Below are 25318 nucleotides of genomic sequence, written 5' to 3' on the forward strand. Positions count from 1 at the left end.
TTTAGGAGGAAAGAGTTCCAGATTTCCACTACACTTTGTGTGAAGAAGTGCTTCCTAACATCACCCCGAGTGGGCTGGCTTCAATTTTAAGATTTTTTTTTTCTTTCACTCAAGGGCTGCAGGTGTCACTTGCTAGGCCAGCATTTATTGCCCATCCCTAATTGCCCTTGAGAAGGTGATGGTAAGCCACCTTCTTCCACTGCTGCAGTCTATGTCATGTAGGTGCACCCAAAGTGCTATTAGGAAGGGAGTTCCAGGATTTTGACCCAACGACAGTGAAGGAACAGCGATATATTTCCAAGTCAGGATGGTGAGTGGCTGGGAGGGGACTTCCAGGTGGCGGTGTTCCCATGTGTCTACTGTCCTTGTCCTTCTAGATGATAGCGGTCATGTGTTTGGAAAGTGATGTTGAAGGAGGCTTGGTGAGTTCTGTCCCCTTGTTCTGGACTCTCCTATTAGTGGAAATAATTTTTCTCTCTCTGCCCTATCAGCTCCTTGAGTCATCTTAACACCTCAGTTAAATCACCCCTTAATCTTCTTCTATACGCTAGGAAATTTGGGCCTAGTCTATGCACATAACTTAATCCTCTTCCCCTTTTTCTGCCAATTTCCTTCCTTTGTGGCTTTTTCTTGGAGATTCTCTCTCTAGCTCAAGCTATAAATCTTCCAGCTTTGTTTTAAGTCCTCATAAATTTGATCCTTTCAATCTGAGTGCAAGCTCCACTTATATTCTGATAGAGTGGTGAACCCTCTCTATCTGCTCCCTCTCTCTTGGATCATGGCAGACTGACTTGTCTGTGAATTTCAGGAATATCTTTTGGAAAACCTGTACCCCAATCCTATAAATAGCTTCCTATAGAATTCCCTCCCCAAAGCCCATCTCCATGGCAATGCAAATCACATGGACCTTGTATCCAGGTAGAAATGCTGATATGTTATTCTTTAGTCTCCAACTCTGTTCTATCTTGCGATCAAGTAGCCAGTTTAAAGTGAACCATTTACAACCTGACATTCTCAACACCTGTCGAAGGGTCATGAGGACTCGAAACGTCAACTATTTTCTTCTACGCCGATGCTGCCAGACCTGCTGAGTTTTTCCAGGTAATTCTGTTTTTGTTTTTTATTCTCAATACCTCCCTGGTACGTGGAGACTAACAGTATATCCACTGTTAGCACAGATGCCCCTGCCATTGTCCAAAAGTGTGAACACCTTCCACCTTCTTCCCAGTGGAACAACCTGCCCCCGTTTAATCTTTAATAATCAAGTCATCCAGGTTTACCATCAGCAGAATCCCTCAATTCACCCTAAATTAAAGACACAGTCCCAAAACCTTCTTATAAAAACTTGTAATTGTTACAAGTTAGTGTGACACTGAGCCGCAATAGACCAGGAAGATCCCAGATTTGAACCTGGACTACACCAATGTACATACAATGACAGACAGGTACAGAATCTCAGGGTCCATGCAGTGAATTGACATCCATTACACCTTTTCCTGATGCTCATTATTCCCTGAGTTAGTGGATTTCCTGGGTAGGCTTTATTCATGTTCAGTCTGACTGTGATGGGAAGGGTTTCTCTACTGGGTATAGTTACTACTTATGGACATAATCCAGCAGGTTTACATCACACGACCTACCATCTCCAACCACCCATCCACCAAACAGCCTCTTTTCACCCATCTTCAATACTAATAAAGTTGTGTTCAAAGAAAATGGAGTACAAAAACTTCCCAATCTTTTTAATGCACCAATTATTGTTTTCCTCCCTCCGTTGCCTCCAGCAGTGTCCAGGACATGAAGCTTTAATTGCTGGCGGCTCCACAGTATTCCTGGAGAGTTGCCAAGCCTTTGCTGACAGTTACACAGAGCTAACAGCACAGGAACAGCCCAACAGGTCCATGCTGATGTTAATGCTTCACATCAGCCTCCTCTCATCCCACTTCATCTAACTCCACCAACATATCCTTCTATTCCTTTCCCCCTTGCGGTGGGGTTGGGTTTCAACAGGAGGGCCTGGTTTGGGTTGGTGAGCAAGGGTTCCAGTTTGCAGTGGCCCTTCTTTGCCAAGGAAGGTGAAACCACAATCTCTTTTGTCGTCAGTAAAGATGGTCCCACATCAGATTTTACAGATCAGCGGAAAACCGCAGGTACTGTCGGACTTCATCTACACGCTCATGCCATGTAGAAATTTTAGCCAATAGTTGTTGTTCGACAGCACTGAGGCAGAGGCCTTTACCCACTCAGTTGACTTGTTTGCCATCAGAAGAGGGGGATTTGCATAGTCTGGAGGGAAGCCAGGAAGCAACTATTCCTCACCAAAGGCTGTGGAAATCTGGAACATTCCGCCTGAAAGGCTGTGGATGCTGGGACAACAGCAGTCTCCAGACAGAGATTTATATATCTTTCTTGTTGGGTAAGTATTGCAAGGGATATGGAGCAAATTAAGGCAGCTATCTCCTCACCGTCCAAGGGCCCAAACACTCCTTTCAAGTGAAGCAGCATTTCACTTGCATTTCCCCCAACTTAGTCTACTGCATTCGTTGCTCCCAATGTGGTCTCCTCTACATTGGAGAGACCAAACGCAAACTGGGCGACCGCTTTGCAGAACACCTGCGGTCTGTCTGCAAGAATGACCCAAACCTCCCTGTCGCTTGCCATTTTAACACTCCACCCTGCTCTCTTGCCCACATGTCTGTCCTTGGCTTGCTGCATTGTTCCAGTGAAGCCCAACGCAAACTGGAGGAACAACACCTCATCTTCCGACTAGGCACTTTACAGCCTTCTGGACGGAATATTGAATTCAACAACTTTAGGTCGTGAGCTCCCTCCCCCATCCCCACCCCCTTTCTGTTTCCCCTTTCCTTTTTTTTCCAATAAATTATATAGATTTTTCTTTTCCCACCTATTTCCATTATTTTTAATGCAGCATGAAATCTAGAACAATCTTGGTCTACATGACTCGGAGAGGGGTGAGCGGGTGGCGTTGTATGCTCTATCTTTAAGCCTGTTCCTGTCTATACTACATCAAGGAATAAGTCTAAGTGTAGAGTTCGAACCCCCCCACTCCATATCCGATGGTCCATATGAGTGGAGACAGAAGCTGTGGCTCCAAATTTGGGCATCTTTTTGCTTGGTGGATGTCTATGTTACCCCGTACCTTCCCCCTCCCCACCCCACTACCACCCCGCACCAACCCCCCGCCCCCTCCAATCGTATGTCTTGTGAAAAACCTTTTCCCTATTTAGACTAACCATCCAATCAACTGATATAAAGATGGTTACAGCCATGAAGGGGTATTCACACCCCCTGTCAGACTGCATCAGCCTCCAAATCCTTCCACTACCTTCACACTGCGCTCCCCAGGGGCCAGCAGACGTGAGCCACAATGTTGCCACTCGATTGTCATTCTTTAATCAGCTCACAAGCTCTTCCACAACTTCACTTCACACTGGTCTCTCGAGTGTAAAATGTGAAACTATGCAAAACAAGCTTCATGCACAAACAGACAGGCGTGCATGCACACATACACACACACACACTAGCGCATGCACACATAGACACGCGTACACGCGCGCATGCACACATGCACTCACACACACACACGGACAGGTGCGTGAGCACACACAGACAGGCGCATGCACACACATACACGCAGACAGGCACGAGCGCATGCACACACACACAGAGGTGCATGCGCACAAGCACACTCACATACACAGGCATGCACACACGCGAGCATGCACACATACACACATGAACAGGCGCATGCACACGCACACACAGACACACAGGTGCACCACACACATACGCACATACACAGACAGGTACACGCACACACAGATACACACACACACACTTCGCAGCAAAAGAAACTGATGCTGAGACAATCTTAGAAGCTGGATCTCTGGGGGAGAAGAAATGCTCCACAGGGCTTGATGCAACAGGCTGCGGGCTGATCAGTGTGGGTGTGAGCGGGAAAATGAATTCCGTTTTGCTTGGGAAATCAGGGAGTGGGATTAAAGTCTGCGTTGTTGTTTTGCTCTTCAACATTCAGTTGGTGTCTTTAGTTCCGCTTTGTCACTTTTATTTGCAGATGGTTCTTTTGTTCTAAAGGTCTGTTCCATTTCTAAAACAGATATAGGTGGGGTGTTAAATCTCTGTAAATTAGCTTTGTGTTTCACTGTTTAATTGTGTTTGCACACAAAGTATTTGTTGATTTGCTGGTGACAAACTCGAAAACTCGAATGCTAATCAGCAAGTTAGATGAGCCATTGTAGGATTGATATGGGCAATCTGTCGGCTTGTAAAGGGTTAATAAAAGCAGGAACTTATGCGACCGCCCATTTTTGAGAGTGGGGGAGGGGCTTTATTTCTCTTTCCCTCTCTCTTTGTTAATTTTAGCAGACCAGTAGCTGTGAGTAAGACGTGTATGTAATGTTAGAGGGAAGCACCGACGGATCATCCGTGTCTTCAGTGCTGCCTAATGGTGTGAAACTCGACTAAATCCAGGAAGTGAGTGAGGGAACGGCTTCCTTTTCAGAGGCCGTGCGCAGATTATCTTTTGATATCGAAGCTGAGGTAGGCACAATAACTGCGGAGTAGTGGGGGGGGAGGGGGGGGAGGGGGGGGGTGGGGAACAGTCCAAGATCTGCTGCGGAACGAGTGAGAAATCTTTCCTCATTCCTTATGTTCAAATCTCTCCGCAGCCTTTCCACGTCGTAGCTCTGTAACCTTCGTCAGCACTACAACTCTCCGTGTTGCTCTAATTCTGGCCTCTTGCGCGTCCGCCAATTTTAATTGCTGCACCCTTGGTGGCCGTACCTTGACTGGCTAAGGCCCTAAGCTTTGGAATTCCCTCCCCAAACCTATCCGCCCCTCTCTCTCTCTCAATCTTTCCTTCTTCTGGGGTGCCCCTAAAAATCTACCCGTTTGACCAAGCTCTTGGTCACCTTAACATCAAATGTTGTCTAATAGCGGTCCTATGAAGGGGTGTTTAACTCTGCGTTAAAGGCATTATATAAATGCTGTTGCGTTGCCATTCTTCCTTTTCACCACAGGCTCTTGGGAATGAAAAACCATCGAGCTTAATCGTCACTGTTTTCAGCAGATGTTCCAGGGAGGGAGTATTCTTTTGTAGCCTTGGAGAGAGGGGGAGGGGCAAGGCAGGGGGTTATCAGGAGCAGGATCATGAGACGATCAACTCTCCCTGTTTTATTTAGACAATTTCCATTGTGAGAATGCGACAGAAGCACTCGAGCCGGGGAGTTAGGCTGGCTTTAATGTAACAATGGGTCCAGGTGGCAGCTGTCCTGTCAGAATGTGGGATAAGCTGCCCGATTTGAAGGATAAGTCCAAAGGTCATTGCGGTCGATCTTTGTGTTGTCCACATGTGCGGCCTCATTAACCAGTTCTCTTCAGGATCTTGGTGACTGAGTGCCGGGGTTGCCTGAAGCTGATGCCATAAATCAACAGCCCATTTAGAAAACTAGGATAGAGAGGAAGGTTACTACAGCCCCCTCCCCCAACCCATCCCCCCCTCACTCATTTGGGTACTGGGTTTTAAGTCCAGCCCCCCAGGAGCAATGCAATAAGAGGATATTTACCTTTAGCAAAATGTTGCCACATTTTTCACATGGGCCTTTACTCCATTTTAGCTCACTGTTTATACTGACCTCCCTGCTACCCTCGTGTAAACATGTCACCTGAGTCAATGGTTTGCTCAAGGCCCACTTCAGGGACTTGAGCACAAAGACCCGACTGACACCCCAGTGCAGTGCTGATGGGCTGCTGCACTGTCTCGGCTGGCATTTCTTCGCTGGGATGTTAAGCTGATGTCCTGAAAAAATCTAGCCCCACCCCAGGTGAATGTATAAGATCCGATGGCGCTTTTTTGAAGCAGAGCAGGGGAGTTCTTCCCAGTGCCCCGACCAATATTTATCACTCAATCAACATCACGAAAAGACAGATATCTGGCCATTACCTCATTGCCTGTTATGGGATCTTGCTGTGTGCAAAATGGTTGCCGTGTTTCCTACATGACAAGAGTGACCATGGGCGGAATTTTTACCTCGTCGGGCGGGTGGGCCCGAGAGCAAATGGGCCCCCCGACATCGATTTCACACCGGGCTGGCCAATTAATGGGCAGCCAGCGTGAAACGCGCACGGAAATGCTCAGCTCTGTCAGGCGGGTAGGGGGGGAGCGGGGGTGGTGGGGGGGTCAGAGGGCGAGTGTGAAAGTCACGCATGCGTGCGGGTGCACAAAGGCACAGAGCTGCCTCAGGGAGCTGAAGATGTTTCACATTAAAAATAAAGCTTTCGAAAAATAAAAAGAAAATATGCCCCCTCATGTGACTCTGTTACATGGGCAGGGATATGGTGCTATGGGATATGGTGAAAATGAGTTCTAAAAATTTTATTTTAAATTAACATTGGAACCTCATCCCTCCCGCGGATAAGATTTACTCAAAAATCCAAAGGCCTCTTGGCCTGTTTGCCTGCTTGCCAACCGTAAGGTTGGATGGGCAGGGAAAAGTTCGATTTATTTAATTCATTCATGGGCTTAACAGCCTCTTAATTGTCGGTGAGGGCGCTGCTGACTCCCGTGCACGCCCATAATATCGCGCGAGTGTGTGATGACGTTGGGATGCTCGCCCGACATCAACGCCTGCTATTTCACGCTCGTGTGTGTCGGGCGCATGCCTGCACCCCGAGCTGAAAATCCTGGCCCGTGTTTCAGAAGCGCTTGACTGGCTCTGAAGTGTGGTGGTGAAAGGTGCTATATAAATGCAAGTTCTCTCTCCTTTAACTATGACAATTATGCAGGAAGACTCTGATCTTAATCCCTAAACTCTACTCGAGATGTGATTTACAAATGGCTCACATAGAATCCTGAAATGATGAAGGGATTATATAAACTTCAAGAAGAATAGATTTTCCCAGTGGCTCTGAGGATAAATGACTAGTCAGTGGGATTTCAGCAGAAAGGGCCCAGGGTACTCTCTGATAGTCAGCACTGTTGGTCGACTTCAGTACCTTCATGAAGATCGCTCCTAACTGGTGTCTAATGTTCCCCACCCACGAGATTAGGAAGTTTACAGCTGTGGTAATTGGCTTTGGCTGCGATGCCTCTGTGGTGGTATAGCCTGTTGATGTTCACACTGGGAGCTGGGAGGCAGTTGATTCCAACGGTAGGAGTCGGTTCAGGTGGCAGGATGGGGGGCACTCTAGCTGCCGTTTTACCTGCTGCATACACTGCGTGCCGAAGTCACCTGTAACAGCCTGACTCCCACACATGACAAGATCAGCGATCTCTGCACAGATCAGCAACCCCAAATGAACCAACACAGGGAGCTGCAGTGGAGCCTGGAGCTCAGTCTCACATTCCCCCTCTTCTCTCCTTCACTCCCCTCTCTCTCTCTGCCCCTCTCTCACCCACTCTGCCCATCTCTCACTCACTCCACCTTTCTCTCACCCACTGCACCCGTTTCTCACCTGCTGTGCCCTTCTCTTTCCTCCCCCTCTCTCTTTTCTCCCCCCTCTCTCTTTCATCCCCGCTCCTTTCTTCCTCCCTCCTGCTCTTCTTGTTCCCTCCTCCTCTCTTTCCCCCTCTCTCTCTTTCTCTCTTCCTCCTCTCTCTTTCTCTTTTCCCCCCCTCTCTTCTCCCTCTCTCTCTCCCTTTTCCCCCATTCCCCATCTCTCGCTCTTCACCCCTCTCTCCCTCTTTCCCCCCTCTTCCATCATCTCTCTTTTCTGCCCTCTCTCTCTTTTCCCCCGTCTCTCTCTTTTCCCCCTCTCTCTCTTTTCCTCCTCTCTCTCTCTTTTCCCCCTCTCTCGCTCTTTTCCCCCTCACTCTCTCCCTCTTCCCCCTCGTGCTGTCTCTCTCTGCCCCCTCGCTCTCTCTTTCTCTTCCCCCTCGCTCTGTCTCCTTTCCTCCTCACTCTCTCTCTTTCCCCTCGCGCTCTCTCCCTTCCCCCTTACTCTCTCTCCCTTCCCCCTCGCTCTATCTCTTCACCATCTCTCTGTCTCCCCCCCCTCTTCCCCCTTTCTCTCTCTGTTCCCCCCTTGCTCTTTGCTCCCCCTTACTCTCTCGTTCCCCCCTTTCTCTTCTCTCCCTCTCTCTCTGTGCCCCCCCTTGCTCTTTGCTCCCCTCTCTTTCCCTCTCTCTTTTCTTTCCCCCTCTCTCTCTTCCCCCCAACTCTCTCTCTTTCCCCATCTCTCTTTCCCTCTCTCTTCCTCCTCTCTCTCTTCTCTCTTCCCCTCCTCCCTCTCTTCTCTATTCCCCGCTCTTTCTTCCTCCATCTCTCTCTCTTCCCTCTCCCTCTCTCTCTCCCCTCTCTGTTTGTCCCCCTTGCTCTTTGCTCCCCCTCTCTTTCCCTCTCTCTCTCTTTTCTTCCCCTTTCTCTCTCTCCTTCCCCTCTCTCTCTTCCCCCTTTCTCTCTCTCTATGTCTCTCTTTTCCAAGCTCCCCGTCTCTCTTCCCCAACTGTCTCTTTTCCCCATCTCTCTTTCCCTCTCTCTCTTCTCCTCCTCTCTCTCTTCTCTCTTCCCCCTCTCTCTTCCCCCTGTCTTCCCTCTCTCTCTTCCTCCCTCTCTCTTCCCCACTCTCTCTCTCTTCCCCATCTCTCTCTTCCCTCTCTCTCTCTCCTTTCCCATCTCTGTCTCTATCTTCCCCCCCTCTCTGTTTTCCCCCTTGCTCTTTGCTTTCCCTCTCTCTCTTTTCTTCCCCCCCTCTCTCGTTCCCCTTCTCTCTCTCTTCCCCCATTCTCTCTCTCTCTCTTTTCCAAGCTCCCTTCCTCTCTTCCCCGACTCTCTCTTTTCCCCCCATCTCTCTTTTCCTCCTCTCTATCTTCTCTCTTCACCCCTCTCTCTCTTACCCCCACTCTCTCTTCCCCCTCTCTCTCTTCCCTCTTTCTCTCTCTCTTCTGCCTCTCTCTCTCTCTTTTCCAAGCTCCCTGTCTCTTCCCCTGACTCTCTCTTTCCCCATCTCTCTTTCCCTCTCACCTCTCTCTCTCTTCTCTCTTCCCCTCCCCTCCTTTCTTCTCCTCTCTCTCCTCCCTCTCTTTCTTCCCCCCTCTCTTCCTCGCTCTCGCTCTCATCCTTCTCGCTCTCACTCTCTTCCTTCTCGCTCTCGCTCTCTTCCCCCTCTCTGTCTTCCCCCTCTCTGTCTTCCCTCTCTCTATCTTCCTCCCCCTCTCTCTTCCCCACTCTATCTCTCTCTCCCACCTCTCTCTCTCTCTTCCCCGTTCTCTCTCTCCTCCCCCATCTCTCTCTTTCCTCTCTCTCCTTTCCCATCTCTGTCTCTATCTTCCCCCTCTCTGTTTACCCCCCTTGCTCTTTGCTTTCCCTCTCTCTTTTCTTCCCCCCTCTCTCTCCTTCCCCCTTCTCTCTCTCTCTTCCCCCATTCTCTCTCTCTCTTTTCTAAGCTCTCTTCCTCCCTTCCCCAACTCTCTTTTCCCCATCTCTCTTTTCCTCCTCTCTATCTTCTCTCTTCCGCCTCTGTCTCTTCCCCCTGCTCTCTCTTCCCCCTGCTCTCTCTTCCCCCTGCTCTCTCTTCCCCCTCTCTCTCTTCCCCCCCTCTTTCTCTTCCCCCTCTCTCTCTTCCCTCTTTCTCTCTCTTCTGCCTCTCTCTCTCTTTTCCAAGCTCCCTGTCTCTTCCCCTGACTCTCTCTCTCTTTCCCTCTCTCTTCCTTCTCTCTTCCCCTCCTCTCCTCTGCTCTCTCTCTTTCTTCCCCCTCCCTCTCTTCCTCGCTCTCTTCCTCCTCGCTCTCGCTCTCTTCCTCCTCGCTCTCTTTCCCCTCTCCCTCTTCCTCCTCTCTTTTTTCCTCCCATCTCTCTCTCTCTCTCTTCCCTCTCTCTCTCCTTCCCCCTCTCTGCCCCTCTCTTCCCCACCCTCTCTTTTTTCCCTCTTCTCTCTCTTCCCCCTTTCTCTGTCTCTCTATCTCTCTTTTCCAAGCTCCCTTTCTCTTCATCCGACTCTCTCTTTTCCCCATCTCTCTTTTCTTCTCTCTTCCTCCTCTCTCTCTTCTCTCTTCCCCTCCTCTCTCTCTTCCCTCTTCCCCCTCTCTCTATCTTCCTCCTCTCTTCCCCTACTCTCTCTCCCCCCTCTCTCTTTCTCCGCTCTCTCTCTTCCACCTCTCTCTCCTTCCCCCTCTCTGTCTCTATCTTCCCCCTTGCTGTTTGTTCCCCCTTTCTTTCCCTCTCTCTCTTTTCTTCTCCCCTCTCTCTCCTCCCCCCTCTCTGTCTCTATCTTCCCCCTTGCTGTTTGTTCCCCCTTTCTTTCCCTCTCTCTCTTTTCTTCTCCCCTCTCTCTCCTTCCCCTCCTTCCCCTTTCTCTCTCTTCCAAGCTCCCTGTCTCTCTTCCCCTCTCTCTCTTCACTCTCTCTCACTTCACCCTCTCTCTCTTCCCCATCTCTCTCCCTTCCTCTCTCTCTTCCCCATCTCTCTCCCTTCCTCTCTTTCTTACCCCCTCTCTCTTACCCCTCTCTCTCTCTTAGCCCCTTTCACTTTGCTCCCCCCCTCTTTCTCTGCTCCCTTTCTCTCTGCTCCCCCCTTTCTCTGCTCACCTCTCTCTTTCTCTCTGCTCCCCTGCTCTCTCTCTCTCTCTTTGCTCGCCCACCCTCTCTCTTTGCTCGCCCGCTCTCTCTCTCTTTGCTCGCCCGCTCTCTCTCTCTTTGCTCGCCTGCTTGCTCTCTTTGCTCACCCGCTCTCTCTTTGCTCGTCCACTCTCTCTTTGCTCGCCCACTCTCTTTGCTCACCCGCTCTCTCTCTCTTTGCTCCCTTGCTCTCTCTCTCTCTTTGCTCCCCTGCTGTCTCTTTCCCCGCCCCCTCCATCTCTCTTTCACTCTCTTTTCCCCCTCTCTCGTGCAGATGTCACTGATACAGAATGTTGCGTCAGGAGCTGGATGCCGTTTTCAGTGGGTGTATAATTAAACAGGCTGGAGCGGAGTTAGACAAATCAGGCAAAAGCTGCTTTAGTTCACAAAGCTAAGGGATTATTTAAAAGTGAACTGCAATTACAGTGCCAGGAAGCGAGGGGAGATGGGGACTGGCTGCTCCAATTATCTGACATTAGCCAGACAGGGCTAATTTCCATCAGTCTCACAAACGCCACAGTGTTATCAAACTCTTGCTGTGTAATTGTTTTATCCAACCTCCTGTTAACACCTAAAGCTAAAAACAGACTGACTAACACTCCTTGCAGTACCTGGCAGGGTATCCATCAAATACTTTACAATTTAACTAACTTCAACTCTTGTTCTTGAGTTTCCCTCAGTAAATACTCCAGCTGAAACCTTTAGAAAACACTGGTTAGGCCATGGCTGGAGTATGGTGTCCAGCTGTGGGCACCGCATTTGGGAAGGTTACCGTGGATTTGGAGATAGTACAGAAGAAGTGTACTGGAACGAGGAACTTCAGTTATATGGGGAGACTGGAGAAGCTGGGATTGTTCTCCTTAGAGCAGAGAGGTGAGGCAGATTTGATAGAGCTGTTCAAAATCATGGAGAGTTTTGATAGAGTAAATGAGGAGAAACAGTTTTACACCTCTGGGAGGGTCAGTAATCAGAGGGACACAGATTTAAGATAATTGTCCCCTGGTTTCAAAATCATCATCATCCACTCCTCAAAAAACCCACATCAGACCGACCCCTCTATCCTTCCATTGGAACATCGGAGCAGGAGAGGCCATTCGGCCCATTGAGCCTGCTCCACCACTCAAACAGATCATGGCTGATCATCTACTTCTATGCCATTTCTCCCCACTATCCCCATGTCCCTTAATGTCATTAGTATTCAGAAATCTATTGATCTCTGTTTTGAACATGCTCAATGACTGAGCCTCCACAGCCCTCCGGGGTAGAGAAGTCCAAAGATTCACCACCAACCCCCCACCCCCCCCAGCCTGAGTGAAGAAATTCCTCCTCATCTCAGACTTAAATGGCCTGCCCTTTATTCTGAGACTGTGTCCTGTGGTTCTAGACTCATCAGCCAGGGGTACCATCCTATCTACATCCACCCTGTCACACCCTCTAAGAATTTTAAGTTTCAATGAGATCACCACTCATTCTTTGAAACTGTAGAGAATACAGGCCCAGTTTCCTCAACCTCTCCTCACAAGACAATCCAGCCATCCCAGGGATTAGTCTGGTGAGCCTCTGTTGCACTCCCTCCATGACAAGTATAATTCTTCCTTAGATAGGGAGACCAAAACTATGCACAATGCTCCAGGTGAGCTCTCACCAAGGCTCTACACAATTACAGCAAGACATCTTTATTCCTGTATTTAAATCCCCTTGTGATGAAGGCCAAATCATCACCCCATCTTCAACCTCACTTTCCTCTCCCAAGCCCTCGGACATGTCACCTCGTACCCATCTTTCTTACAGCTCCATTTTTGACTCCCCCCAATTTAGTTTCCACCCTTGCCACAATATCATAACCACCTTTATCAAAGTCACCAATGACATCCTCTGTCTGACTAGTGTAGTATCTGCAGCCTTTAACACAGTCAATCACATCATCCTCCTTCAATCCTTATCCTCCAGTGTCCAGCTGCGTAGGACCACTTGAGCTTGGTTCCACTCTTGCCTCTCTTAGCAGAGCCGGAGCATCTCATGAATGACTTCTGTCACCACCATTACCTCTGGAGTTCCCCAAGGATCAATCCTTAGTCCCTTCCTCCCCTTGGTTATTGTGCCAACACCATTTGAATGCATAGAATTAGTTACCACTTGTACCCTGTCAGCACTCAGCTCGATCTCTCTACAACCTCTCGGACTGCCCATACTGGGTCTCGGCTCCTCAAAAGCTCCAATTCAAAAAACTCATTCTTCATGGCCTCCCCTCTATCTCTGTAACCTCATCCAGCCATCATTCCCGGCACGCTGTCTATTCATCTGACTTTGATCTTGTCCAATGCCCCACCGTTGGTGGATGTGCCCTTAAGTCAACTAGACCCCACATTCTAGAATTCCTTCCCTTCACCTCTCCATCTCTTTTTTCTTTCTCTGCAGACCAATCTTAAACCTCAACACTTTGAAGCTTTGGATCCCTCCTCTTAGTGTCTCCTTCCTTGGCTCAGCATCCAATCTCAATATTTTGCATTAAAGGTACCAAATAAATTTGAGTTGCTGCTGTAGTCTGACCATGGGGGCATGACTGGCTGAGAGGAATTGAGATGGCACTGACAATTGGTCAGCTCGAGGGTCTGGGAAGCTGTCCCACACAGGCTGGTACCTATCACTGGCCTGGATCATGTGTTTAGCGAGTAAATATTGCATTAGAATGTACAGTCTGTGGGAGGAACCAATTTAATGGGCCAAATGGCCATATTGGCCTCCATGTTTTTTCTATGCAAGTGTTTTTCTTCTATCTAGTTAATTGTAGTGAGAGAATACCCAGATTCTATTATACACATCAGCAATTAACCCTCCTCTCCAATCCCATTGAAGTATTGCTGGTCATATTGTATTAGGCTTGTAGATTTGATGATGTTATGCTCACTGCACAAAAGTATCTTGTTGTGTGTAAAGGGTTTTAGGGGCAGGGGTAGGCCATTCGTCACATCAAGCCTGCACAGGCATTCAATAGAAATAGGGATGTTTACTCTCTGTGACATCTGAGTCACTTGGCTGACCAGTCTAGACGTTGTGGTGTCTGATCAGTTTTCAAATTAATTCATTTTATTGAATTTTGGGAAAGAATATCAGAGTGTGAGGCTGAGGCTGGGGGTGGGTGGTGGTGGTGGTGATGGTGGAGGGGAAGGGGGTTTATGTGTGGGAATAGGGAGGATCAGCTTGAAAGACCACCTTTAAAAGTCACGGATATCAGGAAGATTTCAGGCTGACTTGAAGCTATTCAATGCACAGTCCAACTCTCCTCAATAGCATCTCCATTACAGCGAAAACACAGTTTCTGTGGACATTTGCACATTCTCAGACAGATTCTCCACAATTTTAAGGCTCCAAGACCAGTCCATGGGAGCAACCTATTGTTCTCCCAGGGCCATAACTATTTGCCCATCACCTACCACTTGCTGATTGGTGGCTTAGATGTGTCTCTGACTGTTCCTACTAACCAAAGACCCACTTCCTCCAGGTTGTTGTGCTGGTTGGTGTAACTGGTTTTTCCATTAAATAATCCAATGGCTGTGTGGCTTGGAATCAGTATAATACAAACCTTGGGGTCACATTTGTTCCTGAGATGAGCTTCTGATCTCATACTCACCAAGGCAAGTGACCTCTATCCCCCAGAAGGACAAGGGCAGTAGATACATGGGAACACCACCACCTGGACGTTCCCCTCCAAGTCACTCACCATCCTGTCTTGGAAATATATCACTGTTCCTTCACTGTCGCTGGGTCAAAGTCCTGGAACTCCTTCCCTAACAGCACTGTGGGTGTATCTACACCACATGGACTGCAGTAGTTCAAGAAGGCAGCTGACTGCCATCTTCTCAAGGGAAATTAGGGATGGGCAATAAATGCTGGTCCAGCCAGTGACACTCACATCCTATGAACGAATAAAAAAAAATTGTCCCATTACTAAGACTACCTATTATCACCTCTGTAACATCGCCTGTCTCAACTGATCTGCTGCTGAAATCCTCATTCATTCCTTTGTTACTCTAGACATGATTATTCCACTTGCACCAAGTTCTGTTCCCCTATCACCCCTGTGCTTGCTGACCTGCATTGGCCCCCAGTGAAGCAACATCTTGATTTTAAAATCCTCATCTTTGTTTTCAATTTCCTCCACAGCCTCTCCCCTCCCTCTCTCTGTAATCTCCTCCAGCCCCACAGCCCACAGAGGTACCTGTGCTGCTCTAATTCTGCTCTCCTGTGCATCTGCAATTTTAATTGCTCCACCATTGGTGGCCATGCCTTCAGTTGCCCAGGCCCCAAGCTCTGGAATTCCTTCCACCACCCCCACCCTCCACACTTCTCTCCCTTGCTTCCCTCCTTTAAGACTTTCCTTAAAACCTAGCTCTTTGAGCAAGTTGTTTTTATGTGGCTGGGTGGCATCTTTTGTTTATAATGTTCCTGTTAAGCGCTTAAGGACGTTTCTTTACATTAGAGGTGCTTTCTAAATAAAAGTTGTTGTTGTTGTACAAACCAGCAATGCCTGTAACAGGCTATGGGCCAAGTGCTGGAAAATGGGATTAAAATAGATAGGTGCTTGATGGCCAGCACAGACATGATGGACCGAAGGGCCTGTTTCTGTGCCGTATAACTCTGTGTCTATATTGGAAGATTCTGGCATTGCTGTGTAAGTAATCATTTGGTTTCTGTCTGTGCCAGTGTTTGTGTGTAATAGTTTCTGAATGCAGCCTGTGCATGAAACACTGAGAAAAAGAGAATGAGTTATGAGAAGGATGAGGGGGGAGTGGGGAAAAGGAAGGTTTGACTCTCTTTTTGTTGCTCAGACGGATCTCACATCATTTGATTTTTCTGCCACAAAAGATACCGGGCTGTTTGTGACTGTAACACGATGCCCTCTTGGCTGAATATATCACAGGCAGTCGATTGCTGCATTATCCTTCCCTCTGAAGTCACCTTGTAATCTGACCTGACAATACAGGGAGAGAAAATTAATTTTAAAAGCTGTGACCTCTGTGGGGGAGGCGGAGTGACTGGGCTCGGTGCCTGGCATTTGATTTCCCAGCCATTTTTGATTTCTATGGGGTTGCTGGCCAACAATATGAAGTGCCTTTTCTTCCAGTCTTGGCACTTTTAAATGAACACCAAGGAGATTTAATCCAGCCTTTTCCCAGCCAAATGCCTCCATCAGCAATCACCTCTTGGGATCCAATTACTGCAGCCTTAAACCCCCCTCAATCCTCAGCAAACATATCCCACCCCTCACTGCTGGCACCCCTCCCTCAGTAATCACCCCCTCAAAAAATACCAGCCACAGCAAATGCTCCCCTGGCACATACCCTCAACACCTTTACCCACACCAGGCACAGTCCCATAACAACCCCCACGTTCCACAGCAGTGTCTCCATTTACTGGGAGTTATTTGACAGAGAAGGTCACTCAGCCTTCATCCCAACTCTTCTGTGGTGCTGAAGATGACCTTATCAAGGCACCTATCCCATGCATTTGAAGGCTGATTTTTAATGGTGCGGGGAGGGTCCGAGGAGGGGGACTGACCCCAACAACGGCAGCTATGCAAGGCCTGGTCAGATGTAACAGCCGAGTTTCATTTCTGTTGAACTTGCTGACCTCCTGGGCGTTCCCACTGCCTGCCTGGCGAGCAGAGACTGCCACAGGTTAGGTGGGTCTGCAGGCAGACAACTGGGGGAGAGAAGGCCCGAGGTTCCCTTGTGGGGGCCCTGAGGAGCAGCCATGGCTGAGGAATGTAGCAGAATGATGGCCTGTACTTGATTTGCATGGGTTCAGGCCTCATTTCAGTTTTATAATGTGGGTCCTGTGCCCATTTTTAGGACACTTGCTCGCTCTGCGTGAACTGTGTAAGCCTCAGCTAGTTTTTCAGGCTGTAAAACAGCCTAGGCCATGGGTCTCAAAGGGACTGGTGGAGGCCGATGAATAACAGGGAGGATAAGTTTATAAAACCCACCTAAATGAGGAGCCGGATGAGTAGGTGGCATTGCCTACATACTGGGGCTGCTGATGACACATGGGTATTTGGGTAATGGTACAAGGACCTGGAGAATCATTAGATCAAAGGCAGGACATATTGAGAGAGTAGTTAGTAAGGCATATGGGATCTTTGGCTTCATAAATAGAGATAATGAGTCCAAAAATAGGAAAGTTATGCTGAACCTTTATAAAGCTCTAGTTAGACCACAACTAGAGTACTGCATCCAGTTGTGGTCACCACTTTTTAGGAAGGATGTGAGAGTCCTTGAGACCTTGTGGAGAAGATGGCTCCAGGGATGAGGGGTTTTAGCTACATGGTTGGATTGGAGAAGCTGGGGTTGTTCTCCTTGGAGCAAAGGAGATTGAGGGGAGATTTTATAGAGGTGTACAAGATGATGACAGGTTTAGATAAGGTAAGTACAGAAAACTTTTCCCATTAACCAATGGCACAAGGACTAGGGGACACAGATTTAAGATTTTGTGTAAGAGGGACAGGGGGGATGTGAGGAAGAACTTTTGTATGCAGTGAGTGCGAATGACCTGGAACTAGCTGCCCATGAGGGTGGTGGAAGTGGAAACCATCAATGCTTTCGAAAGGAAGTTGGATAGGCACCTGAAGGGAATAAACTCGCTATGAGGATGGAGCGGGGAATGGGAGTGACTGGATTGCTCTTCAGAGAACCAGCATGGACTCGATGGGCTGAATGGCCTCCTTCTGTGCCATACTTGCTCTATGGCATTAAAGGGATATGGAACTGGGATGAGCAAACAGGGTTGGTGTATAGATCAGCCAGGATCTACTAGAGTGACAGAGCAGGCTCAAGGAACTGATAGGTCCTCTCCTGATTTGTAGACCCGATCTCTGACAGCGTGGCCTTGGTTGGAGATGGGTTTGGACTTGACTGTGATGCTCTCTATGGTCAAATAGCTGCCTGGCACTCACTGTTCTTTTGATCCACATGCGTAGAATGATGGTTTGAGTGAGGTACCATGGGGAGGGGAAGGGAAGGGAGATGTTGGTGTTGGGATGTGATGAAGTTTAAATGCAAGTCTTGACTGGACTCTCCCCTCCCCCACCTGGAAAGCAGGTCCAAACCTGGCAGGTCATGTGGGGATCTGGTCAGGAGAGGCTCGATGCTGGGAATCTGTTTTTGAGGAAGTACCTCTGACTGTGAATGACCGACCAACTCTGACTGGAAACTGGCACTTCAAGCACATCCCACTGAACGGGGAGTGGATATGAGGGTCTGTCCTGGATTCTTAAACCCGTGCCCTTTGGTGCTGTTTCTGGGCATTAGTCACATTATGGTGATTTGGTACATGTTGGGCTGCATCAACTGTTGATGATTCCATCTCATTTTATACCATTTATCACAGGCAAATCCCTGATGTGGCCTTTGTATAGATCTGTCTCTGTGTCACTCAGATTCTGTCTCTTCCCCTTCACTCTGTCCATCTCCATATCTTCATAGACCTGTTCCCCTTCAGTCTGTCCATCTCTATATCTTCATAGATCTGTTCCCCTTCACTCTGTCTGTCTCTATATCTTCACAGACCTGTTCCCCTTCACTCTGTCTGTCTCTATATCTTCACAGGCCTGTTCTGCTCCACTCTGTCCATCTCTTTATCTTCACAGACCTGTTCACCTTCACTCTGTCTGTCTCGATATCTTCACAGGCCTGTTCCTCTTCACTCTGTCCATCTCTATATCTTCATAGGCCTGTTCCGCCCCACTCTGTTCGCCTCTATATCTTCACAGACTTGTTCACCTTCACTGTCTCTATATCTTCACAGGCCTGTTCCCCTTCACTCTGTCCATCTCTATATCTTCATAGGCCTGTTCTGCCCCACTCTGTCCGCCTCTATATCTTCATAGACCTGTTCACCTTCACTCTGTCCGTCTCTATATCTTAACAGGCCTGTTCCCCTTCACTCTGTCCATCTCTGTATCTTCACAGACCTGTTCTGCTTCACTCTGTCTGTCTATATCTTCACAGGCCTGTTCCCCTTCACTCTGTCCATCTCTGTATCTTCACAGACCTGTTCTGCTTCACTCTGTCTGTCTCTATATCTTCACAGGCCTGTTCCCCTTCACTCTGTCCATCTCTGTATCTTCATAGACCTGTTCCGCTTCACTCTGTGTCTCTATATCTTCACAGGCCTGTTCCCCTTCACTCTGTCCATCTCTGTATCTTCATAGACCTGTTCCGCTTCACTCTGTCAGGGTTAACCTATCAGTGCTGTGTGTTTGAGGAGCATCATCAGATCCTCGCACCCAGTATCAGGGTCAATATAATCTAAAGCTTGTTTCTCTTTCTCTCTCGGTCATCTCTCTCTCTGCCTCTCTCTTCTGGCTCTGTCACTGCATCTCCGTCTCTCTCTCTCTCTCCTTCTCTCCCTTTGTTCTCTCTTCTGGCTCTGTCTTCGTGAATCTCTCTTTCTCCCTGTGTATCTCTCTCTCCCTCTGTCTTCTGGCTCTGTCTGTCACCCTACCCCCATCCCCTCTCTCTCACTCTGTGCCTATTCTTGCTCTGTCTCTCTCTCCCTCCCACTCTCTCATTCTCTCTCTCTCCGCCTCTCCCTCTTCTGGCTCTGTCACTCTCTCTCTTCTGGCTTTGTCTCTGTGTCTCCGTTCCTCTCTCTTCCTCTATCTCCGTCCCTCCCCCCACTCCCTCCCCCCTCCCTCCCCCATCCCACCACCCACTCCCTCCCTCTCCCTCCCCACCCCTCCCTCCTTCCCACTTCCTCTCCTCTGCCCTCCCCTTCCCCCTCCCTCCCCTTTCCCCCTCCGTCCTTCTACCCCCTCGCTTCCCTCTACCCCCTTCTCCCCTCCCCCTCCCTTCTTCCCACCCCTCCCCCTCCCTTCCTCCTTCTCGCCCCACCTTCCTACTTTGTGCCCCCTCCCTTCCTCCTGCTTGCCCCCTTCCTCCTTCTCGCCCTCCCTCCACCTCCTTTCCTCCCACCATCCACCCCCTCCCCTCCCTGCCCCTCCACTCTCCCCCTCCCCCTCCATTCTCCCCCTCCCCCTCCACTCTCCCTCCCCCTGCACTTTACCTCCTCCCCTGCTCTCCCACCTCCCTCCACTCTCCCTCCCGCTCGCTCCCCCTTCGCCCTCCCCTAGCTCCCTCCCTCCCCCTCCCTCTCCTCCCTCCCTCCCTCTCTCTCTCTCCCCATCCTTCTCCCTCTCCCCCTACCTCACTCCCCCCGTCTCTGCCCCTCCCTCCTTCTGTCTCTCCCCCTCCCTCTCTCTCTCCCCTCCTTCTCCCTCTCCCTCACTCCCCCTCCCTCCCTCTCTCTCCCCCATCCCTCTCTCCTCCCTCTCTCTCTCCCCCTCCCTCTCTCTCTCTCTCTCTCCATCTCTCTTTCGCTCCGCCTCTCTCCCCTCCCTTTCTCTCTCTCCCTTTCTCTCTCTCTCTCTCCCCCACTCTCTATCCTCATGCCCTCTCTCTCTGTGCCTATACTTGCTCTGTCTCTCTCTCTCTCTCTTTCTCCCCTCTCTCTCTTCTGGCTCTGTCTCTCTCTCTCTCTCCCTCTCTCTGTGCCTCTCTCTTCTGGCTCTGTCTGTCACCCTCCCAACCTCTCTCTCTCTCTCTCTCTCTGTACCTCTTCTGGCTCTGTCACTGTCTCTCCCTCCCTCCATCCTTCTCTCTCTCTCTCTCCCCCCTTCCTCTCTCTCTCTCTCTCTCCCCTCCCTCCCTCTCTCTCTCTCCCCTCCCTTTCTCTCTCCCTTTCTCTCTCTCTTTCCCCCCTTCTCTCTCTCTCCCCTCCCTTTCTCTCTCTCTCTCCCCCCAATGCTCTCTCCTCCCCCATTCACTCTCTTGGCCTATTCTTGCTCTCTCTCTCTCTCTCTGCCTCCCTCTCTCTCCCCTCTCTCTCTTCTGGCTCTGTCACTGTCTCTCCCTCTTGCTGCCTCTGCCCCTCCACCTCTCCCCCCCCTCCCTCCATCTCTCCCTTCCTCCCTCCCTCCACCTGTCCCCTCCCTCCCTCTCCCTCTCCCTCCCTCCCCTCCCCTTCCCTTCCTCCCTCTCTCCCTCCTCCTCCTCCTCCCCTCCCTCTCCCTTCCTCCCCCTCCCTCTCCTTCCCTCCTTCACCTTTCCCCCCTCCCATTTACCCCTCCCCCTCCCTACACCCCTCCCATCCCTTCTTCCTTCTCCCCCTCCCTCACCCTCCCTTCCTCCTTCTCCCAATCCCTTCCTCCCTCCCTGCCTCCCTCCCTCCCTCCACTTCATCCCTCCCTCCACCCTGACTTCCTCCCTCCCTCCTCTCTGCCTTACTCCTTCCCTTCCCCCTGCTTTCCTACCTTCCTCCCTCCCTCCCTCTCTCTGCCTCCCTCCAACTCCCTCCCTCCGCCGCCCTCCTCGCTCCACTTCCCACTCCCTCCACCTCCGCCTCCCTCCCTCCCTTCACCTCACTCCCTCCCTCCACCTTACTCCCTCCACCTCCCTCCCTCTCCCCCTCCCCCACCCCTACCCTCCCTCCCCATCTCTCCCTCTCTTCCCATCTCTCCCCCTCCCCCTCCCTCCCTCCCCCCCCATCTCTCCCCTTCCCCTCCCTCCCTCCCTCCCCATTTCTCCTCTCCCTCCCTCCCCTTCTTCCCCTCTCCCTCCCTCCCCATTTCTCCCCATCTCTCCCCTTTCCCTCCCCTCCTCTCCCTCGCCCTTCCCCTCCCCTCCCTCCCCCACCCCTCCCCTCCTCTTACCCCACCTCTCCCCTCCTCTCCCCCCTCTCCGCACCTTCCCCCCTCACCTCTTCTCCCCCCTCCTGCCCCCTCACTCCCTCCCTTCATCTCCACTCTCCCTCCCTCCCCATCTCTTCCCCTCTTCCTCCCTCCCCATCTCTCCACCTCTCCCTCCTTCCCCATCTCTTCCCTTCTCCATCCCTCCCCATCTCTCCCTCCCCCCTCTCACCCTCCCCATTTCTCCCCCCCTCCCCATCTCACCCTCCCCATCTCTCCCCCTCCCCCTTCCCTGCCCCTTCCACCCTCCCTTCTTGCCCCTCCCCTCCCTCCACCTCGGTCACTACCCGAACCTCCCCCTCCACCTCACTCCCCCTCCCCCTCACTCCCTCACACTCACTCCCCACTCGTCCCCTCCCTTCAACCCCTCCCATCAACACCTCTCCCTCGCCCTCCCCTCCACTCTCCCCCTCCCCTCTCCCCTCCCCCTCCACTCTCCCCGTCCCTCTCACCTGCTCCCTCCCCTCCACCACCCCCTCTATCTTGCCTCCACCTCCACTCTCCCCCTCCACCTCCACTCTCCCGTCCCTCTTTCCCTCCCCCTACTTCCGTCCTGCTCCCTATCCCTCCCCCTCCCCGTCCCTCCCCCTCCGCTCTCCCTCCTTCCCACTCCCCCTCACTCCCTCCCCCCTCGTTCCCTCCTTCCCCCACCCTGTCGGTCACTCCCTGCCCCACCCACTCGGTCCCTCCCTCTACCACCCCCTCACTCTCTCTCTCTCCCCCTCCCCCCCCCTCTCCCTCCCCTCCCTCTCTCTCTCTCTCCCCACCTCCGTCCCTCTCTTCCCCCCTCCCTCTCTCTCTCTCTCTCTCTCTTCCCCCTCCCTTTCTCTCTCTCTCCCCCAACTCTCTCTCCTCCCCGCCCCTTTCTCTCTGTGCCTATTCTTGCTCTGTCTCTCTCTCTCCCTCTCTCTCCCTCCCTCCCTCTCTGTCTCCCCTCTCTCTCTTCTGGTTCTGTCTCTCCCTCTCCCTCCCTCCGCCTTTCCACCACTCCACCTCTCCCCACTTCTCATTTCCTCCTGCCCTACACCCCTCCCTCTCCCTCCCTCGCCCTCTCCCTTCCTCCCCCTCCCCTTCCTCCCTCTCCCTCCCTACTCCTCCTCCCCTCCCTCTCCCTCCCTCCTTCCCCTCTACTTCCCTCCCCTCCCTCTCCTTCCCCCCTCCCGCTCCCTTCCCCTCCCCCTCCCTCTCCTTCCCTCCTTCACCTTTCCCCCCTCCCATTTCCCCCTCCCCCTCCCTACCCCCTCCCCCTCCCTACCCCCTCCCATCCCTTCCTCCTTCTGCCCCCTTCCTCCCTCCCCTTTATCCCTCCCTCCACCCTGCCTTCCTCGCTCCCTCCTGCCGTCGTCCCTCCCTCCGTCCTGCCTTCTACCCTCCCTTCCTCCTGCTTTCCTCCCTTCCCTCTCCCTCTTTCCCTCCAACTCCCTCACCCTCCCTCCACCTCCCCTCCCTCCACCTCTCCTTCCTTCCACCTCCTCCTCCCTCCTTCCACCTCCCTTCCTCCCCCTCCCTCCCCCACCTCCTTCCCCACTCCTCAACTTCCCTCCCTCCCCATCCCTCCCTCCCTCTCCATCTCTCCCCCTCTCCGTCCCCTCCCCATCTCTTCCCCTCTCCCTCGCCTCCCACCTATCCCCACCTCTCCCCTCCTCTCCACACCTTCCCCCTCCCCTTTTCTGCCCCTCTCCCCTCCTCTTCCCCTCTCCTGCCCCCTCACTCCCTCCCTCCAGCTCCCCATCCTCCTTCCCTCCATCTCCACTCTCCCTCCCTTCCTATCTCTTCCCCTCTCCCTCCTCTCCTCCTCTCCTCTCCCCTCCTCTACCCCTCTCCTCTCCCCCTCTCATCACCCCTCTCCTCTCCCCCTCTCATCACCCCTCTCCTCTCCCCCTCTCATCACCCCTCCTCCTCTCCCCCTCTCCCTCCCCTCCTCCCTCTCCTCTCCCCTCCTCTCCTCCTCTCCTCTCCCCTCCTCTACCCCTCTCCTCTCCCCCTCTCATCACCCCTCCTCCTCTCCCCCCTCCCTCCCCTCCTCCCCCTCTCCCTAACTCCCTCCCTCCACCTCCCCCTACCTCTACCTCCCCACCTCCATCTACCTCCCTCCCCCCACCTCCCCTTCCCTCCCTCCACCTCCCTGCTCCTTTCCTCCTCCTTTCCCTCCTCCCACCCCCTACCCACTCCATCCCCGCTCCCTCCCGATCTCTCCCGATCTCTTCCCGCCCATCTCTCCCCGTCTCCCTCCCCATCCCTCCCCGTCCCTCTCCCCTCTTTCCCACTCCCCTCCCTCTCACTCCCCTCCCTCCCTGTCCCCTCTCCCCTCCATCGCCGCCCCCTCCCCCCTCCCTCTCCTCTCCCCCTCCCTCACTCCCACTCCCATCTGCCCCTCCCTCCCCTTCCCTCTTCCTCCTGTTCCCTCCCTCTCCCCCTCCCCTTCACTCCCTCACCCCCCTCCCCTTCCCTGTTCCATCCCCCTCCCTCCCTCTCCCCCTTCACTCCCTACCCACTTCTACCCCCTCTCCCCGTCGCCTCCCTCTCCCCTCCACTCCCTCCCTCTCCTCTCACCCTCCCCCTCTCCCCACCATCCGTCTCCTCCCTCCCCCGCCTCCCTCTCCCTCCCTCCTCTCCCTCACCCCCTCCGCTCCCTCTCCCTCACCCCCTCCGCTCCCTCTCCCCCCTTCCCGCTCTCCCCCCATCCCCCTCCCCTCCTCCCCCTCCCTCCCTTTCCCCCCATCCCCCTCCCCTCCTCCCCCTCCCTCCCTTTCCCCTCCCTCCTTCCATCTCTCTCCCTCCCCTTCACTCCCCTCCTCCCTTCCCTCCCCCTCCACTCCTTCCCTCTCCCCTCCCCCTCCTTCCCTCTCACCTCCACGCTGCACTCTCCCTTCCCCTTCCCCTCGGTCCCTCTCCCCCACTCTTTCCCACTCCCCTGCCTCCCTGTCCCCTCTCCCTCCTCCCTCTCCGTTCCCCTCCCCCTCCCTCTCCTCTCCCCGTCCCTCCCCATCCCTGCTCCCTCCCTCTCCCCTCCCCCTCCCTCCCTCTCCCCTCCCCCTCCCTCCCTCTCCCCTCCCCCTCCCTCCCTCTCCCTCCCTCTCCCCTCCCTCTCCCTCCCTCTCCTCCCCCTCCCTCTCCCCTCCCCCCTCCCTCCCTCTCCCCTCCCCCTCCCTCTCCCCTCCCCCTCCCTCCCTCTCCCCTCCCCCTCCCTCCCTCTCCCCTCCCCCTCCCTCCCTCTCCCCCTCCCTCCCTCTCCCATCCTTCCCACTCCCCTCCTCTTCCCTGTCCCCTCTCCCCCCACTCCCCTCCTCCCCTTCACTTCCTCTCCCCTCCCCCCTCCTCTTCTTTCCCCTCCCTCCCTCTCCGCTCCCTCCCCTCCCCACTCCACTCTCTCCTCCCCTTCCCCTCGCTCTCACTCCCTCCCTCTCCCCCTCTTTCTCCCCCCTCCCCTCCCCTCCCCTCCCTTTCCCCCCTCTCCCTCCCTTTCCCCCCTCTCCATCCCTCCTCCCCCTCCCTCTCTCCCCCACCCCATCTCCCCCTCTCCCCTCTCCTCTCCCCCTCCTCTCCCCTCTCCCTTTCCCCTCCCCTCACCTCCCTTTCCCCTCACCTCCCTTTCCCCTCATCACTCCCCCTTCCTTTCCCCTCATCTCTCCCCCTTCCTTTCCCCTCATCCCATCCCCTTCCTTTTATCTCCACCCCCTCCCTCTCTCTCTCTCCCCCCACTCTCCCTCTACCCCCCCTCGCTCTCTCTCTGTCTATATTGGCAGCTCCCTGGTTTTTGAGTGAGCTTTAAGGGAAATTCTAAAGTCGAAGCCGCACCCACGTGTCTGCTTTTAAATGGAAACACAGACTTCTATTTTTATGTCTATCCCTTGTGATTAGAGTTGTCGGTTATTAAGCTTGTTGAAGCTTTCAATAAATCTTCAACATCAACAAAGTTAGTGAGAATGCAATGAGCCCCCCTATCCTCCCCATCCAGCTCCTGTGCAGTGAACAACTCC

At 52.5% G+C, this 25318-nt stretch overlaps 1 protein-coding gene across 4 annotated transcripts in view; it reads left to right on the forward strand.

Moving 5' to 3' along the window:
• The first annotated feature begins 4376 nt into the window (after nucleotides 1-4376).
• The window catches only part of pcbp4 (poly(rC) binding protein 4), a 48214-nt gene continuing 27272 nt past the window's right edge, over nucleotides 4377-25318 (forward strand). Inside the window, exon 1 of one of the 4 annotated variants that reach the window (XM_041191008.1) lies at nucleotides 4377-4581. The gene's annotated coding sequence lies outside the window, so the exon portion shown is untranslated. The remainder of the gene's footprint in view (nucleotides 4582-25318) is intronic. The other 3 variants (XM_041191007.1, XM_041191006.1, XM_041191004.1) reach the window with 3 other exon arrangements.

This window comes from Carcharodon carcharias, chromosome 7 (genome assembly GCF_017639515.1).
Source record: "Carcharodon carcharias isolate sCarCar2 chromosome 7, sCarCar2.pri, whole genome shotgun sequence".
Classification (NCBI taxonomy): domain Eukaryota; kingdom Metazoa; phylum Chordata; class Chondrichthyes; order Lamniformes; family Lamnidae; genus Carcharodon; species Carcharodon carcharias.